This window comes from Syngnathus acus, chromosome 17 (assembly GCF_901709675.1).
Source record: "Syngnathus acus chromosome 17, fSynAcu1.2, whole genome shotgun sequence".
Lineage (NCBI taxonomy): Eukaryota > Metazoa > Chordata > Actinopteri > Syngnathiformes > Syngnathidae > Syngnathus > Syngnathus acus.
The window spans coordinates 5319199-5338716 of record NC_051102.1 but is presented as its reverse complement, the minus strand read 5'-3'; positions in this window follow the sequence as shown (position 1 = coordinate 5338716).

Genomic DNA, 19518 nt, shown 5'->3' with positions numbered 1-19518 from the left:
TCCCCTGCAATTGACATGATTTGATACAATGGGATTCAGATTTGCACGCCGATGCATCAAGATGACGTGCGCATGAATTTAAAGCCTACCGTTGGGTTTGGATTGAGGGAACAAAATGCCAATGTGGCGTTCTCGCCTGGGTTGGGTCAAGGTCGCAAACGTTCGCAGGTACTTTTCTTGTCGCAAGGAAATTTGGAACATGTTCAATTGATGGATGTCTGGCCCTCTCGGCAAGCAGAGAGAAGGTTTTCATGCTGGATCAATTAGTTACAGAGGAGCTACAATTTTAGCATTCCCACGCCATGCTGCCATTACACTGACACAACTTACTTTTCAATTTATGTTCACCACCCGAGCGACGAGCTAAACAGAATGCCATCCGGGTCCACTCGAGGAAAAAAAAATAAAAAAACTGCGTGGGAGACCCTGAGAAGCCCAAAATGGCGGTTGGCTGACGCATGTTGGCCTACATTTTTTTTGCAAGTGGGTCACCAAATGTGAGCATGGGTAATCATGAAAGCTTGCTTGGCCAGAAATGCTTTAAGTGTGGTATCAAGATTATAGTACAATCAAGCCCAAATGTTTGCACAATCCCAATTGGCACTTTCCTTGACTTCAACAAACACTAGAATACATCATCACATGTTGGTGACATTCTTTGATTTTATCTTTTTTTTAATAGCTGTTTATTTGGCGTCAAGAACTTTCTTTTCTGATTGGCTGGGAGACATCACATGATTCTGCTGTCTTATCATGAGGCATGCATCCACTTACATTTCATTTTGATTTATTTAACTAAATATGGCAGAAGAAAAAAATAATCAGGCCCAGACAAGTTTCACCGATGGACACAAAATTGGTTGGACATGATACCGATATGACTCTGTGATCTGCCACAAGTAGCCAAACCAGCTTGAAGGATCAACACGCGTTACCGATCTTTCTGAATGCTTCACTGAGCACGGACAAGGATGGTGCAAGTGCGACTTTTGGCGTGAAGCTTAAGCCGCCCCAGGCATTGTGTTTTTTGGTCACGCAAGCGTTCGCTTGTTTCACGTGAACTATGAGTGTGTGGAATGTGAGGTCTTCACACCTACACACTCTCCGACACCGTGAGAGTAGCGGCGAGGACGAAGCGAGAGAGGGCGGAGCTTGTCGACTGTGAGAAAAAGTGCTGTCAATGGGCGACCGCCAGGACCTCCATCATTGATGGGCTCAGTGACAGGCATGACAGACAGTCCTAACAATCACACCCCACCTGAGAATGCCTTGCACAAAAACACGCTCACCAAGCATCCCGGAGTGGTACGACGGCAGTGAGTCACCACGGGGTGTGTTTTGATTCAATTATCAGATCCAGACTTCATACAGAACTCTGCACCGCATGTTTTGTTGTTTTGAATCGCTGGTGATAAGTACATTCCGTGTCTAGCGCAGTTGTGTTTACAAGCAATAGTTTTATATTCACCATCACCACAACAACCTTGATTTTTATCCGTGATGGATCCAAACGTTTGGAACACTATGGCTTTTTGACATTTTTTTGTGGGTCTGCTCATGTCAGAAATGCCTACCAAATTTTATATTGAAAAGTGGAATGGGTTTTGGCGGCTGAATTTTCAAACCAAAAGTACATGACCAAATTGAATTTTTAGCTTTCTTTTCAGGCATGGATTCTTGAAACTTTTGTGGCTACTCACTAAAATCTCAATGTGTCGGATTGCTTTTATTGGATCTCATTTGATTGCGCAGGTAACTCGTATAATCCATTTCAAAAGGTAGTTTGCCTCCATCCTGTTGTTTTCATGACAAGACTGTCACGGGCTCATACAGTTCAAGGTCGTCTTTGTCGCCCCCCGCCCCTTCCCGTCCCGCTCTGGCTCATTCATTCATTTACTCAGGTGTGTCCAAGGGGCCCACAATGGCGCGCTATCGCACAGTAAGTGCTTTTCAATGGCAATTTGTTCATTGTCACACAAGATGGAGCGAGGTCCATATTTGAGGGCCTCACTCGGGGTGAGTGTTTACCCGCGAGGACAAACGAAGTCATTGACTTCCCCCCGGCGAGCTGTGAATGAGCTCCTTTTTGTGAATGCACATCAAAACAACCTCAAGCAAACGCAGGGATGCATTCCTCGGGCCGTTTAATGCGAAGGCAAACAGGCAACCACTTCAATAAAATACCTTTCTAGCGCAGGAATTGCATAAGTCTAGTTGAGAGTGGAAGGTTACCTGAACATTTGGCAGTTAAAAAGAAGCAGGGATGGGTTTTTTCTCGTTGACAGGTTTACGGCGGCTGCAAAAAGTTGTAGGGAGCCTACTAATCGGCACGTTGAAAGCAAATAAAAGGTGCTCACGTTTTTAGTTCATCTAAGTGAAGAAACAACTAGCCGATGTGAAAAGGGATAAACAACCAAGTTGAGTCTTGCCTGCAGTTTAGCCAAACCAGTTCCAAGATCTGAAATTGCCAACTTTAGTCTGACTCCAGTCAAGTTTTGCGGTTCGAGTTCCCCACCTCTGATGAAAAGACACATAAAAGCGAATGAACCGTATCAACAAGGATGAACAACCCTATGAACAGGCAACAAAAAAAAAACACATGAACAGCTATGAAAACACTAAAAGGACGACTATTTTTTACATTGAAAAGACAATAAGTCAAGTCCGCTTTAATTATATTGTAACATATGTTGCCCCCGGCTCTCAGCCCGCAAACCCCTTCCCATTGCAAACATCCACCAAACGATAACTCTCTCTACTATGTAATTACACAATGAACTGAAGGGAAAAGAAGTTTATTTTTGGTGTCTGTAAATGTTTGGCTTCTGCAAAGGTTGGGTGTGTGTGTGTGTGTAGGGGGGGGGTGCATTTCACAATAAAAGTTGAACGGCTTCATCGCATCTTACATTTTTACACGTCAAAAGTCGGAGATTTAGCCCAGTAAAAGGTTGCACACCTGTCTTTCCTCTATGTGATTTCTATGTCATTTTTTTCTTCTCATGGATTTGAGTAAGGAATTGCCACGCCTTGGTTTAGGTTGGATGAGGTGAAGTCTGATTATAATCCGATCCGCCTACACAAGACTGACATTTTGGCAGATAGCAATACTTGTAAAAAATCCAGTTGAATCCTGTGTCCTGCGGTGTGTAATCCCGGGGGTATCTCAGGGAATGATGTGTCCTTTGGAGGCACTGGAGAAAAGAATGTTCTACCATGTTACATCTCTACTAATTACCCGTTTGATGCGCAACAGCAATTTTTGGTTTCCAGAAAGAACCATCATGGGTTTGTGGATGTTGTTGGCCTTGACCTCAGCAGAACCTTCGCACTCCCCACAAAGTTCGACACTATCTGCGGTCTGCGTAACGTCCATACCGACGCATCAACTGTCTGCCAAGGGGCCTGACTAATCTCTATTTTGATACGAGCGTCAACAACTCCCATGCAAAGACATGCAAAGGGGAATGGATGCGCAGCCAAGAACAGTGTTGTTTCTCAGGACAGCTCATATTCGCAAAAAGCTCCTAGTATAGCATTTTACCAGTATCGGCCACCATCGCGAGTATTCAGTACTTTGAAGTAAGGCTGGTTTCTGTCCAATACCTGGTATGGGCCCATCCCTGCTACCATTAGTAATCATCATAATAACAAGAATGCTTGACATTTACTGCATATAGAACCTTGTTACATCTGTGGTTGTTTTTTTTTAAAGTGCCGGAACAATAAAGTTCACACGAGTTGAGTTTAGAAATTACTGTGTATGTATTCGATAAAAAATTTTGAGAACAGGCCGTATTTTTAAGCTGCCAAAAAAGCAGTAAAACAGTGTTTGAAAAATACAGATAGAGTACATTCGACCTGTATAGGAAACATGAGGCTTCATAGAGTCCCGGCATTGCTGCTGGCTAAAGAACAAGTCTTCACACGGTCCCCTCCCCTATTATGTATTTATTAGCGCAGAGAAATCATCAAAGCCTTTCGAGGGCATAATTGCCGTTTGTTTCTGCTCCGACTTGTCTCGGCTGTCCTTCAGAGACGCGCCGCTGCTTCTCACTACGCGCCCTGTCGTCTGGGATGCTTTGCTCATTAGCGCTGTTAGCACATGCTAGCATCTGCCTGGGCAAATGCCGTTATCATGCTGGTTACACCTCTGCTGGTTTGAACTGGACGGTAATAATGCCTGGCTTATGACGATGAACAAGAAATACGTTTTATTTGTTTTATTTCAAGACCATTTATTCACGGTGTAATTTCTAAGCTAACTGCTTTTGTCACAGCCCATTTCGAGGTTTGGGGTCAGGTTGAGTGCCCGCAAAGATGTGCAAACGAGACTTCCATTGTCATTCCACTGAAGGACCTCGGGGCTGCTTGTTAACTTCATTTTCGGTTAATAAAGAAGAAGAGTGGCTAAGGGGTTGGGGGGGCTTACTTTGCAGAGATGGTATCAGATGACCATTCGCTAATAAAAGCCCGAGTTGGACTAAAAGGTGAACAGTCACCGGTTCTTGTTGCAGTTCTGCGGCAAAAGACCTTCAAGAAAACAGAAGTCTAGTACAGCTGAAAAAGTTAATTAAGTACAGCAACCAAGTATTTATACTTTGTTAATTCCCACCAGTAGCTGAGACGCACTTTTATGAGTCTCTGGCAGCAAAAAAGTTGTCCATAGGAGGAAAGAAGAGGAAGGCCTCAGCCAGAGTTGCTGGCCTTATCTGCCCACCATCTGTAGGGCGCTGCTTTTTTGCATTCTGCAATTACAGCTGTCACTCGCAAAGGCAAAGAGATGAGTTAGGCTAGGCTCCGGGGAGGCCCGCGGATGTCATGAAAGGCTGCAATTTACAACCCTGGCATCCCGTCAATGAAAGAATTAAAGAATTTTGTTTTGGTTTTGCTCCCAAGCGGAACAACCACAAGATGTTCTTTTTTGTTCAGAGGCGGTTAAAGGGCAAAATCGTTAAGTGTTACTTTTATTGCCTGCAAGCTTGTCACTGTTGTTTTTTTCGGAAGCACTTTGACAAATGCACTTTGGCCACTGCTAACAACTATTATCGTGTTAGCATTTGTTTGATTTTCATTTAGGAATAGTCTGCAAGTACTTCAAAAATATAAAATTCTCATTAATCTGGATCCATATATTTATACTTTAATCTGTGTAAATATAATATGGACAGTGATGATACTAGTAGACCTTAAGAGGTAAACAAGCGTCCTCATGCCCATGTGACACAATTGCGGGAGGACTGGCGTTGTAGCTGGCGTTCGGGATTAGATGACAGATCCAGTTACGCGGGCATCCCTCAGCACAGGCTTATTGTTCCGAAATCTGTTAGCATCAAACATTTGATCTGCAGAAATAGTATCCAACAGGAAAATTGCTTTACCTAACGTTATCTTCCTATGTTAGCATACCAACTGTTAGCATGTTAGTGTAACGTCAGCATGTCAATATTTTTCTTTATACTGTAGAGAGCTGACTGATTGTTGGAAATTTACCAGGGTTCATGTTTCCATAGATTTGTTGATATAGGATGATATTTACCCCTCCCCGACCCCTCAAAATCAGAGGCCATTCTAAATCAACAGAGCTCTTCCTCTCCTGCATTGTTTAAAGCAACAATACGATGGCGGTAGATCACAAATAATTCTTTTGAACATTTGCCTCACCTGAAACCTATTAAAGCTAAAAGCGTGTGTGCCCATCCCCCCCCCCCACCTCCCACCCCCCCTGCCTGCGTCTCAGGTTGCCCTCAGTCAGGTATGATGTCCACTGAGGGCCTTGGGTTAAATCCCCCAGCCCAGACGGTCTACGCGCAGGCCTGGTTTGCCCCAGCGGGATTCCTGCATTGTCCGTGTGTGTGTGTGGGGGGGGGTCTCTGTATTGTGAGGGGAAGCTCTTGTGTTATTATAGTTATCTCTGGAAGCTTGCACTGCTGGCTGGTGTGGGCACTGAAGCAGACTCTGTGAGGTCTGAGGTCGCCACTGGAGGAGCCACCAACCCCATTTTAATCACAGGCAAGAATGGAAGTACAAAGGGGCGTTTTGAGTGAATTGGTAAAAATAGGGATTTTTTTGGGGTCTGCTTTAAAAAATGTTTTTACTCTAAATACTGTATACACAAATAAAAGGTATTGGACCCTCACGTTTGTATTTCCTGTAATGTATTGTATTGTACATGCATGTACAAGTACGGAATACTTTATGAGTCAAGTTTGTTCCGTTTTAAGCGCAAGGAGGGCCAGGTATGAGCACCTCCGAGTGGCTTTTCCTTCTTTTGTTAATGCTGATAAGACCCTCGCTGAGGTGTACGCAGGGTTCCGAGGATGTCAGTGTTTGCTGAGTCCTTGAGAGGCTTTGCAGCAAATTGGCTCTTGTTTTTTCTTTTTCTTTCTTCTTCCACTTAGGCGCTTATTTCCATTTCTGTTGATAAGCTAGAGCTGATGAATCAACGTCAAAACGTGAGGACCCGAGAGGGAATTGACTCCATAGCGAGCCGCGTCAAATGTGCCACGTTGGAGACTTTGCACGCATGATTTATGTGCAGCTAATAACCATGAATCAAGCGTGGACATGTTTGTACAGTCACATGACAGAGTGGGTGCGCTTTGTGTGCAGTCGGATTATAAAATTATTACAACATTCCGTGCGTGTGTGTGCGTGTGCGTACCTTGACAGTATTTACTAAATCAAAAGTTCAGAAAAAAAAGTTCCATTAAACTGCATGTATCCATTTTGTATTCAAATCTGTCAATTTTCTGACTATGGTCATGTGATGTTTGCAAATTGAGTCGTGATTGGTCGTTACTGGAACTGAGGAACTGTGATGTCATTTTCAGTGGACAGCAAGGGGCAAAATGGCCGCCCCCGGATAAAAATGGGTGAAATTTGCTTCTTAATTTGCAATAGACCAGTGTGGCTTGCAGAAAACACATTATTGTGTCGAAAAATCTCGAGTTGAAATTAGATTGATGGATTTATTGTTATAAGTACTGAAAAGATTTGTTGAGTTAGCAACTTTAGGCTACAAGCGTGGCCCATGAGCAGAACATTTAAGAGCCCAAGCGACGTAAACGTCTACATCAGCTCTACGCTAACTCGTGGGAACATGGATCTCGCCCAAAAAAGAAAGAGCTGCTCCGTGTTCCAACTTGACCCTAAATCACGCAAAGCGAGAAGCCCCGATTCCCTTCGGAAATAACGATGGATGTCGTAAAGGCCTTTGAACGCGTGGCGGCGTGTCCAATAAATCCGACGGGGTCAAACGCGATCCAACCATTTCCCATGAAAAAGGAAGGCAAGCGGGCTGCAACATCTTAATGCTCTCGCATACTTCTAAAACGCGTACAGAAATTCTTTTTGACTCACACACACACACACCACTAAAACACACTTTATATACAGATTATATATACAAAAATTGTTCTAGGTTACTAACAAATAAACATGTTTGAGTTTGAACTGCGAATCTGACGGGCGATCCCTGCCCTGCGTGCAGCTGGAAATCAAACCTAAATAAAACAACTTTTATTGGCGTGATCTTGTTTGTGAACGCCAGGGCAAAGTTCCACGAATCAAGCCGTCATCTGTCTGAAACGTGCCACCCTTCCTTTCTATTAGTCATCGTAGCTGCAATGAAACAATTATGAAAGCAACATTGGCTCTGGAATGAAGCGAACCTGCCGTGAGGACACCGAGGGAGCTCCCCGTGTCCCGGTGTGACCCGTGACTTTTCTTACATGCGAATTCGAGACTGACTGCAGCTATCACTCACTTTGCTTTTGCTGTTTAAGTGTTGCCAAGTACGGTGGAGTGAAGAGTGTCCATGAGGGCAAAGATAAGAGCTTCACCATGTCGGCACCTTTGTCCTTTAACCAGGATATATGTGGAACGCTCACGGTTCTGCGTGTACGTCGTGTGAGATTTTTAGCTGAACTCAACAGAAAGCTGCCTTGAAACCTTAACACAGGCTCGAAGCCTTATTTTGAAACCCTATCCTCGCTGCAGTGATGATGACTCACGGCTTCGTGGGCAAACATTGTCTGCCGCATGAGTCACGGGCGCTGGCACATGGGCATACGGCAACACGTGGACTGGCACTTATCGGGCAGGTCCCAACTGCGGCACATTCCTACGCTGTCTGCTGGTACAGTATGTGAAAGTGCAGACTGTGCAGAAATGATGCACAAACTACAATCAAATGTATTTTCTCTCTTGATGGCACCAAAAATTGTTTTTGCCCATCCCTAATGAATTTCAATGCTTTGTCAGTGAGGCGCCAGCACAAGAAATACTTTGTGCATGCGTTGTACGGCAAGTTTGTGGGAGTTGAGCGTAGCAGGATCCTGCTGGTCCGGCCGCTCGTATGCTTTTCAATTCTTGTGCAAACAACAAAGAAAAGCCGCCGTGAGTCACTGCGTCAACACGCCGTTCATCCACGGGTGTAATCGTGGCGTCCGCATCCGCCACTGACGTTCAGCTCGTCCTTGCATTGGTATTGCGAGGTGAGCATTCACGTGCACGGTGTGTTATGTATGAGCGTAGTTTTTGTTTTTGTCAAGGCAACCGCATACGGTTTAGAGAGGCTTCTTCGCACACCCTCGCTTCCTCCTTTGAACAGGATGTGGTGCTTTCACGCAGCGGCCGGTGAGGTTCTCCAATCTAACCGAGTCGATATAGAGCAGTGGGCTTGAAAAGTTACTCAAATTCGTGGACTCGGTCAAGAGACCTACACTTATTGTCGTATGGAAGAAAACGTTTTGACACCTCTGAGATGATAGGTGACGCTATCTCGCACGGTTAGGTCGCGTTTAGGCTAAAATGAACAATGCCGGTCGGTTGACTTTTTGCAGCACTAATCCCTCGGTTGGAATGCGGCAATTCCTGCCGAACACCTGACGCCTGAAATAGGAGTCTGAAAACCACGTTTGCTTTTTAAAATGTCAGCATTCTCATCCACGGCCCGCACTTTGTAAGCCACAGATGTTTCCTCCTTGAGAAAATGTGAAACCCAAGAACAAGGATCTCGTCGAGCTTTGCGGCTTTTCGGCAGGTTACAGTTGGGGTGCTCGAGGGGAAGAAGCAGAAAAAAAACACACAACACAGCTGCTCAGCATCGAGGCCAAGTTAGAAATAAAATATCGGGTGCGCATTGCCAAAAAGCTGTAGTGCTCGACTTATGGATTGATGAGGGCGATAAAGAGGAGTCCTAATGGAGAGCACATGTGGAGCCGAGAGCGCAGAGGTCTAAGCGAGCTGCCCGGGTCGCACCTTTGCTGGCCTTCTTTCTGCTAACTTCAAGGCTGTCTTCTCGATGTCCTCGCTTAAGAACTGAAAACTGGTCCCTGGGGCGCTGATAACTGATGCTAATCATGCTTGCGCAAAAACTAGCATAACTATCAATGCGTTTTCTAACCATGATCGAGAATACGAACCAATATTTCCACGGAGATGACCGACCAATCAGAGGCCTGCCTGTTAATGGCGGAAATCTTAGGATGAATGAAAAATTCAAAACATTTGAAGTCTCCTTTTTATATTACAAATAATTTTACAGCTCACAAACGCCGAGGCTATTTTGAAAATGGCAACATTATGACTGATGAATGCAGAGCTTGTCATGAACGCTTTGCAACACGCTAGCTAATATTTGCATCAGCGGAAAGGCGGAGCACCCCGGAGTTTATCAATCATCGTCAGCGTCGCCTCACTCTCCGTGGCACACATGTCGATAACCGCACTTGTAACATGAGGACGGAGGGTGGGGGGGCGAGGGGTTCGTAATTACAGGGCCGCGCCGGGGAGAGCCATAATCACAAAGACCCAAATAGAAAGATGCGAGCTGACAGATGAGAGCAGATTGTTTGCTGCTTGTTTCTCTTTGATTTGTGGTCACAACAAGGGGAAAACCAGCTTTTGTCGTCGTGGCGTCAACCCTTGCCGCTTGACCCAATGCTGACTTGCACGCTGACCACTTGTTGTTTCAAGCTGATGGAAATTCAAGTGACCAGATATGTCCTATTTTTACAGTGACCATAAGAAAGACATTCCAAAAATCAGTTGACATCTATGCGCTGAGGACAGTTGGCTTGTGTTTATCTGTTGCCGCCTTAGTTCACGGGATTCAAATGAACACGCTCAGATACTGTCACATCAAACCACATGATCTGGCATCTCGGTCATCTTATTTGTAGTCACTGGCCAGTCTAGCAGTCATTACAGCGCCACAAATTAGTTGCTTCGCTCACCCACAGTTCATGCAGTTATGCGCCGGTCTTGTCAATCAAAACACGCCGCACTACTGATTGGTTGGTTCCGTCCTCCCCTCATCATGCAGTTGTTCGCTGGTTTCTGTTCCAGTCACATTGGGTCAGCACAGTAGCATTCTTGCTAGCAGTTTTACAAATGGAAATTCCCTCTTTAACTCGTTCACTGCCAACCCAGATAAAATGGATATTTGACGTCTATACCCGTCAATGGCAGTGAATGCGTTAACTGAAGTCGCAGGTGTTGGCTCTGTCTTGATAGGCCATTCGAGGCAGCAAGTTGGATCAATTACAGTAGTCTACATGTCAATCATTACGGGCAGCATCTATGGCTTTTAAAGCAAAAGGTTTTGTCGTTAAGGTTTTCTTTGTTAATTTCAATTAGCAGCGAGCTGCTGAATCGATGGCATTCAACCTGCTTCCGTGTATCGGCGCACTGTTCCACAACAGCTGGCGGAAGCTGTTAAATGAGCAGACACTATGACACCTCGCTGGCTTGCACCAATGATGTCACGGCGTATATTTTCCATAGAAGCGTGTTATTTTAAGGCCCTGTATTTAGAGTTTTTGTTGACGCATATGCCATATTATTCCATTTGTTTTACTCTTTTTTTTTTTTTTTTTTTTTTAAAAGCTACAAACTAAATCTGGGCGTGCTTTTCTTTTGGGTCATGCAGCTGTTTTTGGACGGAATTAATATTTAAGGGAAAACGATTCATTCGGTGATAAGCGAGAGTTTTATGGTCGGGCCTGGATCAAAGTCTGCTTTATTGTCAATTTCTTCACATGCCAAGACACACAAAGAAATAACGTTCCCACTATCCCACGGTGACAAGACATAGTACACAATATACATACAAGTAAACACAAAAAATAAAAACAAGAAGGCACAAACAATGAATAAATAAGAGTGATGAATAAATAATAAATAAACAAATAACACAATAAATAAGAGGAGCAAAAATGGAGCAAGTGTGCATACAGCAGACAGTCAGAATAGAGCGCAAAAGTACAGGACGCTACGCAGAAGGGGGGAGAGCGTTCAGGATCCTAACAGCCTGGCGTATGAAGCTGTTGGTGAGTCTGGTGGTGCGGGAGCGCAGGCTCCTGTACCTCTTCCCAGAGGGCAGAAGATCAACAAAGAGCGTGAGCGGGGTGACTCACATCACTCACAATCGTGGTCGCCTTGCGGGTGAGACGGGAGGTGTAAATGTCCTTCAGGGAGGGGAGTGAAGCACCAATAATCTTACCAGCCGTGTTCACTATGCGCTGCAGGGCCTTCATGTTGTATTCAGTGCAGCTACCACCCCGAACAGCGATACAACTGGAGAGGACGCTCTCAATGGTGCCACGGTAGAATGTAGTCATGACGGCCGGAGGAGAACTTGCTCGCCTGAGTTTCCGCAGGAAGTACAGGCGGCGCTGAGCTTTCTTCGCCAGTGATGCGGTGTTGGTGGACCAGGAGAGATCCTCACTGATGTGCACCCCCAGGAATCTGGTGCTGCTCACTCTCTCCACCACAGCACCGTCGATGATCAGCGGCAGGTGTTGGGTGTGACCCTTCCGGAAGCAGGAGGTTGTTGTCCCTGCACCACGCGGTCAGAAGGTCAACCTCCAACCTGTATTGAGTCTCGTTGCCCTTGGTGATGAGACCCACCAGAGTCGTGTCGTCAGCAAATTTCACTATGCGGTTGTTGCTGTGTAGTATGAGGCGTGTGTGACTTATTTCTTCTGTGAAGGTCACGCAAAGTTCACTCACGCCTCAAAGGCAGCATCTGAGGAGCTTACGGGCTTCCTCGGGAGAACAAACTCCCAAGATGTTTTCAGCCTCGCAGCTTGTTACTGTTGCTTTAAAAACGCTGCCGTTGCTCAATGGCAATTGCCTAAGACACCCGGTTCCTGGTAAATGAATGTGCCGCCTTGTTCCAAATTTAGTTGTTTTTTTTTTTCGCCTGCCACCGCGTGCGCTATTTGCTCTGCCGTTTCTCAGGGTTGTGGGCTTCTTTAATGACCACTTTGATCCCATTCAGGTCTGGCGCTGGTGTTTGTGTGACCTTGGAGAAGACCAAAAAAATAAATGTGGATAGTGGCCGCACTATACGTCCATCATTGTCAAATACCTCATGTGTTTAACTCTTGATTTGAGTTCCCGCCATCGAGCACAGAACCTTCAGTAAATATAATGTCATAACTGGCAAGTACATAAATCAAATATAAATTAAGCTGCTTCTTTAAGATAGCTGAAAGTATGCTGATATAACTCAAGCGAACTATATCTATCGTGCAAATCTCCATTTTCATTTTAGTCAATTAACATCATACAAGAACTTCCCTGCAAAAATGGGGAGTGAAATAGGGGACGTTTTTCCAATCAGAAATTCAAAGTAAGAGTTTTTGTGTACATTTTACTAGTTGTTTGTGTCTAGTATACACTTGTCAATCATTAAAGATCACCACGGACTGATTGGTCCTGTCACCTTCATGCGGGTATCGATTATTTTTTTTAACATGCAGTTTTACTTTTTCCGTTTTGGTGACATGTAACTCAAATATTTTTCCAGCTATTGTGAGGGCGAAAAAAAAAAACACCTCTAGGGATGCTGGTCATCATGTCACACAAGGGTGAAAGTTCATAGTCCACGGCACCGCTTGTTGAGTGCAGATAGCGAGCGTCTCTCTCCAGCGAGAGCCAAAAGTGGCGTGATGAATTGCACCATTCACCTTCTGCCCGCTCCATAAAGACCCTCTATGTGTTTTTGTCACATACAAACACAAGCGCGCCTCTTTAGCCCCAGACCCGAGTATGTAAAAACAGAGGAAATAGCCGAGAGAAAAGGTGTCACTTTTCCTCAGCTGAAAGCATCCAAGTGTGTGTGTGTGCGTGCACGAGCAAGCGCAGCAGAAAGAGTGAGCGGCCTCTAATTCGCTGATCTCAGCTGATTGCGTTTTCCCGTCCAGACGGTAGACATTCCTGCAACCTGCGGCCGCAAGCGTCGGGCCCCATGCTCACGGAAAAACTTTCCTAGAGACGCACAAGCGCGCACACACAGGTGAAGATTTGTAAAGCCACGCCGTGGGTCGATGGGTTGAATTTAGTTGGAAATAGTAGAAAACAAATTCTCACCGCAATACACTCCACAAGTATGGCTGACACGCTGCAGTGCTTAGTGGAGGCTAAAGCGTGGCTATCGTCACACAACAAATATGGCCGACAGGTTGCATTCGAAAGTCTTCCCTGTTTGATGTAAAAAAAAAAAAAAGTGACTTTTTTGGGAACAAAATTCCACTACATTTCTCATGAGAATAAGCTCATGCCAGAATATGAAACGTCAGGATCTGCCATCATCATGGAGTCACGTCCGTGTGTGCGTGACTCACAAACACACACAGTCCAAATACACACTTCAGCCGGACACCGACCATCAGTTTTTCCGACACGAAGGTCCCAAAGGTTGCGGAAACAGCACCCCTGTGCCCCCCCCGCCTCCCTTCTCCGTCCTTCATGTCCTCTGCTGCACGCTTACTAATCAACAGGAAACATCTTTGGCGGCACAGGAAGTGTTACTCTCTAATTGGCCTGACGTGATGCGACGGGTTCTCAGCCAATAGGCGGGGGGCTTATTTTAGGAGGCGGTATAAAAGAGGCCTTCGGACAGCACAACGTTCTCACACTTGAGAGAAGAAGCATTAGTAAGCACATCTGCTTTCATTGTTGTTGTGAAAGCAAACTTTAGGACAGTGGTGGGAAGTAACAAAGTGCAAATATTGTTTTACTGTATTTCATTCTTACATACGTTTTGGGTTCAATTTGACTCTTGTTGACATTTGATAGCAAGTCCAATTGTGACTGGATGCCTTCCCACTACATTTCGATTCCTGCAGAAGTTCAATATGAGTACTTTTGCATCCTTTTGGATTCCCACAACTTCCTTCTCACACATTTGGAGAAGGCGTGAGAAGCCACCCGTGCAGCCCAGTCAGGCCACCGTGCGTCCAGTCGTCAATCACACTGCGGTTAAAAGCAGAAAAAGACCCCGCGAGGGAACGTTATATATATATATATTTTTTTTTGTGGTGTTATTATAGAAGTGGTCAGACGCCTCAAGCAGCTCACTTTTTTTTATTTTTTTATTGTTTGTCTTCACGGCCAAAAATATCATAACGGTGACGCTGTGTCGGAGCTCCCTGATTAGCGGCAGACAAAAGGTATGAGAGGGCCTCACAGGAAAGAGAACAATCAAAGCGCACATTCCAAGAAAAGCACAACACGCAACGCAACACGGCGGGGACACAAAGGCTTCACCGAGGAATGATATCAGCACGCTTGCGGCTGATTAAATCATAATGTCTCTGTTGGCATGAGAGAGGAAAAAAGAAAAGAAAGACGATACCAGCATTTCTCAGGCTCTTAATCGGGGGATTCATCAAAGAGGGCTTCATTGTTTTCTGATAAATCTAAATGGAAGACATTTTGAAGAGTCCTACCCTTGCGGGAATAACAATGATTCAAATTTGATAACTAACTCAAACCTGAAGGCACGGCGTACTGTAATCATTCATATCCGAATACATTTGTAAATAAATTAAAATGTGCGGATGTGATTTTCATGAATTCTATTGAAATTTCAAAATTCTAAATATTTTGATTACAAAATTACTTTTAAGTTCATTGTCCTAATAGTTTTGTTTCCCTAAAATGTTACCAGCCCTGCCCCATGTGGTCACTGCCTTTGACTAAACATGTAATCACAAATCCAAATGTTAAAAAAATATTTAAAAAATGGATGCAAACAACCCCCCCCCAATAATTAGTGGGATTCACCCCACCCCGTTATCCATCTCCATTACAGCCCCTCTCTGATGATGAGGCTATTTTAGCATCAAGGTTTCAGGGGGTCTTCCCAAAACTTCTCCATTCCATAAGTCTGATCTGCAAGCAGGGTCCCTTTAAATGTCATGGAAATTATTGCCATTAGCTTAACATGCAGAAAGCTCATAGCAAGTATTAACCTATTTATAATTTTGTATGAAGCATTTTTAGATTATGAAAAAATACAAGACAATAATGTTGTCCTATATAGGATGTTTTCAGGCCAATCAACAAAATACTATTATGTTACAGAAAGCCAAGGTTGCGTCTATTTAGCATCTGCTATGAAGTGACATAAACAAAGTCCTTCTTGCAACGACTGCACAATACTGCAAAGGCCATATTTGCAGCAGAGACGATCTGTGATTGCCTCTCGAGTGCATGCGGCACACCTCAGCTTGAACACACACACACCACTCACCACACACCACACACACACACACACACACATTTCAGGAAATAGTGGCCGAACTGCAGAGAAGATTCACTGTTCGAAAAACAGGAAGCGGTTAGGCAGCTGCACGCCGCATCGGAGCGTAAAGAGTGGAGGACACCTGCATCTCAGCTTCCATTATGAGATGCGCCACCCGCCACTCACGCCTTATTAAGTCTCGGAATGCGCTTCCTCAATGAGCGCGTTAGAAAGGCAAACACCAAGGCCCCTTTTGATCACGCAGGGAAAAATGCTGAGTGGGTAGATTAACCCAGGATTAAGTCTCTCCTCCAGGTGAATTGCAGTAGCTGCCATTTCGGAGAGCGGGAGGTCAAAGGGTGTTTAAAGCCAGTCCCTCGCCTCGCCACCGGGTTAAAGCGCGCGACTTGAGCTTTCCGGCATGCCGACACTCGCCGGAGGAGTTTTGATGGGAATGGAATCAGGCGAGGCATGAATGAAGCGTCGTGACCCGAGGACGAGGCGTTCGTGACAGCTGGGCGAGGTGACGGGAGGTGAAAATTCAACTTTTCAGACCTTTGACTTGGAAAATTCAAAAAGCGTAATCAAACGCCGTTGTAAGTCAAAGTCTTTCAGTAGTGTGACATTGCACGTTTTGTTGTCACAGGTCTGAAACAATCAACGACAAAAGCAATGCTAGCTTATGATGGTTGTCAGCCACGGACGTCCAAGTTGAACATTTTGGGCTTCCGAGCATTCACAAACACTGTGTAAGACTGGTCAAGTTTGGGAAGGCAGGTGTGCAACTTCTTCTTAGGTCAAGAAGTCAAGACTCTTTGAACTTTGACCTCCTGAGCAGCCCGGTGAGATACGCTCACACCTATGCGGATGACTGACATAGTTGTGTCACACAGAATTGCATGCATTCTAATCAAGCCGTCATCATTCCAGTTTTCAGATATGATTAAGAAACATGACAAAGAGGGGAGCATAAATCACCCGCCTGATCAAGGAAGCCCGAAGAGAAACACGAGTCATTAAAGAGCAGCAACAGGGAGCCTTCAGGCCATCACAGCGGCTTAACAACCCCCTTCAGTTGAAGTGTTAAATAGCGATAGTTGATGCATCAATTAGCTGCGCAAGCTAAACCGACAGGCTTTTCGACTCACTTGTGTGTGTGTGTGTGTGTGTGTGTGTGTGTGTGTGTGTGTGTGTGTGTGTGTGTGTGTGTGTGTGTGTGTGTGTGTGCGTGTGCGTGCACACGTGGGTTCACCCAAGCAAGAAAGTCGTAGCCATTCTTTGTCAAATGTGAAATCAGGTTACATCACAAACTGACAGCCAAAGAGGAAACTGCGTTAGACCGACACTTCATTAGCCACCGCGCGCGCTAACTTCCTGCCACATCAGAATATGAAACGCCGCGCGTGCCGCCTTTCACGCCACGCCGGATCTCGTTCACTTTTGCCGACCGCCGATCGCGACCATATTAGTCAACGATAGCAATGTCCCGAGAGCCGCCCTTTAACTGATTTAACCGACCGAATGTCACTAACCGAGAAATTTTGCCGCGTCTTCAAATGTGCTGATTTTTGAAGGATTTAAATAAGTTTTTATACAATCGCTTAGCACGGGTCAACCTAGAATCTGGATTACAGGCTGGAAGCAGGCTTTTGATTAGACATTTGACGATGACTCCCTGATACAGAGTCCACTGAAGCAGATAGCATCATCTTTCTCACCCCGCACCCACCACTAAATCACGGTGTTTTACAGCCTTTGGACGAAGAGGGGGGGATTAATGCACTCGTGCTCCTTTGAGATAACATCAGCGATGTTCTGAGGAACCTTGTAGCTTCCATTCCGGAATGACCGGCCCGGCAGACCTCAGCCGTGAGGCCTCAACCGGTCAATACGTCCCGAGGCCGTAGCTGTGTTAGAGATCAAAGGTCAATCTGGCCAAATTAACACTTGAGGGCTCAAACACACCGCTTGGCTCAACTAGTAAATGCCAAGCAGCCGCTGTCCCCGCGGGGCCGGCTGCTGTGTTTGTCCAAGTTTCGTATTGAGCACAAACATAACGCCATTGAGCGCGTACAGCAGCACCAACAAGGCCTCTCTGACAGAGCGCCGTCCTGTGCAAACACACCAGTGCACTCAAGGAATCGTAACCAGGTGCAGGGGAGGAAATACCTGGCGCATTCCACGCGGCAGGAATGTTTTTATTAGCCTCTTTTTTATTTTTTTTAATTTTTTTTTAGAAGTGTCACCATTCGGAGGTGTGTACACTATAAAGTGCACTGCAGGCCGGATCGCTCAATCAAGGGCGAGCAGCAGCGGCTTCAATGGGGAACCTGTGTAGCGGGCCCTGGTGGCTTACGCTATTTGGACAGCTGGCACAGTTTAGTTCGGCATGTTCAAATAGAACCGTGGAAAGAAACAGAAGAGAATGGAGTCCACTTTTATTGGACACTGTCACTGCACTGCACTCAAGGTTGATTATGAGCCTTGATTTTTGATGTCACAAAGTTACCATTACAAACAAGAATAGAAATGTTGGCGGATCTTTTCAGGCATCGGTTCTTAAGATTTGTTTTTGCGTCTAATCCTGATTCGACTAAATTTTGTGTTGGCGTTAGGGACTGGTTTCTTCACCGCAAAAAAAAAAAAAAAAACGGTATGCTGTGCAAATGTAATTTTATACCAAAATGATGGCTTCAAAGCAAAATGGCAGACTTCCTGTTTAATGTTGGGGCATGGGTTCTTGGGACTTTTTCATTTGTTTACTCGTGATACTGTAGACATGCCAACCAAATGTCGTGTTGAAATAAAACTGGCATCAAGGGCGGATTTTTGTCATTTCTGGGAGTTTTGTATTTTAAGACAAGTCAGGAAACTTTGCTGTTATTTTCCTTCGAAATGCAATGAGAAAAACAGCAACTGTACAGGAGAGAGAGCGAGAGAGAGGAGACACAGAGAGGCCGCCCACCCGTCTGCCTGTTTTGCTTACACATAAAAAGCGCCTTTCTTCTCACTTAGAAGAGAAAAAAAATAACTTTTTTACAGCAAGTGGAGCAGTGTGTGTGTGTTGGGGGGCCGGTATGCTTCCTAGTGTTAACAGCTAGTAAATTGAGGCTCGTGAAGAGCTTCACTGGCTCAATCATCTCCGTATGCTAGCGTCATTATTAGCAGCTACGCTAACCAGACAGGGTGCTGCATCCGCAGTTTTTAATCTGAGCTACTGACAGTTTTATATTCATATACGTATATCTACAGCATTTGTAGTTTTTATATTATCTACACAGTGTATTGTATCAACACAAGTGCAATTTCAGGTTTTGCGGGTAAAAATAAATATCCGCCCATGTTATTATCAGACCACTCTTCTAGGTGATTGCTATACACATGTTGCATACATCATAAAAAGTCCTGCTAGTAGAAAATGTGAAGCGCAGCAATTAGAAGGGCGTCGCACGTACACAGTGTTTGTTTTAAGTGTAGTATATTTTCTGTGCTACAAAATAACATCCAGTCGTACGGACATTTAATAGCACATAATGATGCTGTAATGAGCCGATATGGGAGAGGCACTTTGTACTGTCTAGCCCACACTTACATGAAGTTAGAAAAAGGCTCGGGGCAATGACGAGCTTGTCTACAGCGAGCAGCTTTCAAGTTGGGATTTATGTAAATAAGCGAAATTAAGATGAAGGTCAATTTCTGCTCGGCGGCGGGCGGGCCTTAGAGTGAAACTGCGCTCATCTTTGGTGATGCTAATAGCGAGAATTCCTTCAGAGTATCGGCATGTTTCTTGAGCCCTATATACTGTATGTCATTTCGAATTGATTTATTTCTTTTACAAAAGTAAAACAGACTAACAATTAGTACATCATATTTTGTATGAATGTATACATATATGCAGGACATAAAGATATTGTATCTTTTGTTAGGATTCTTGCAAACTAACAATTAAGCGCCACATTCCAAGACTTGTCCCCATCCTG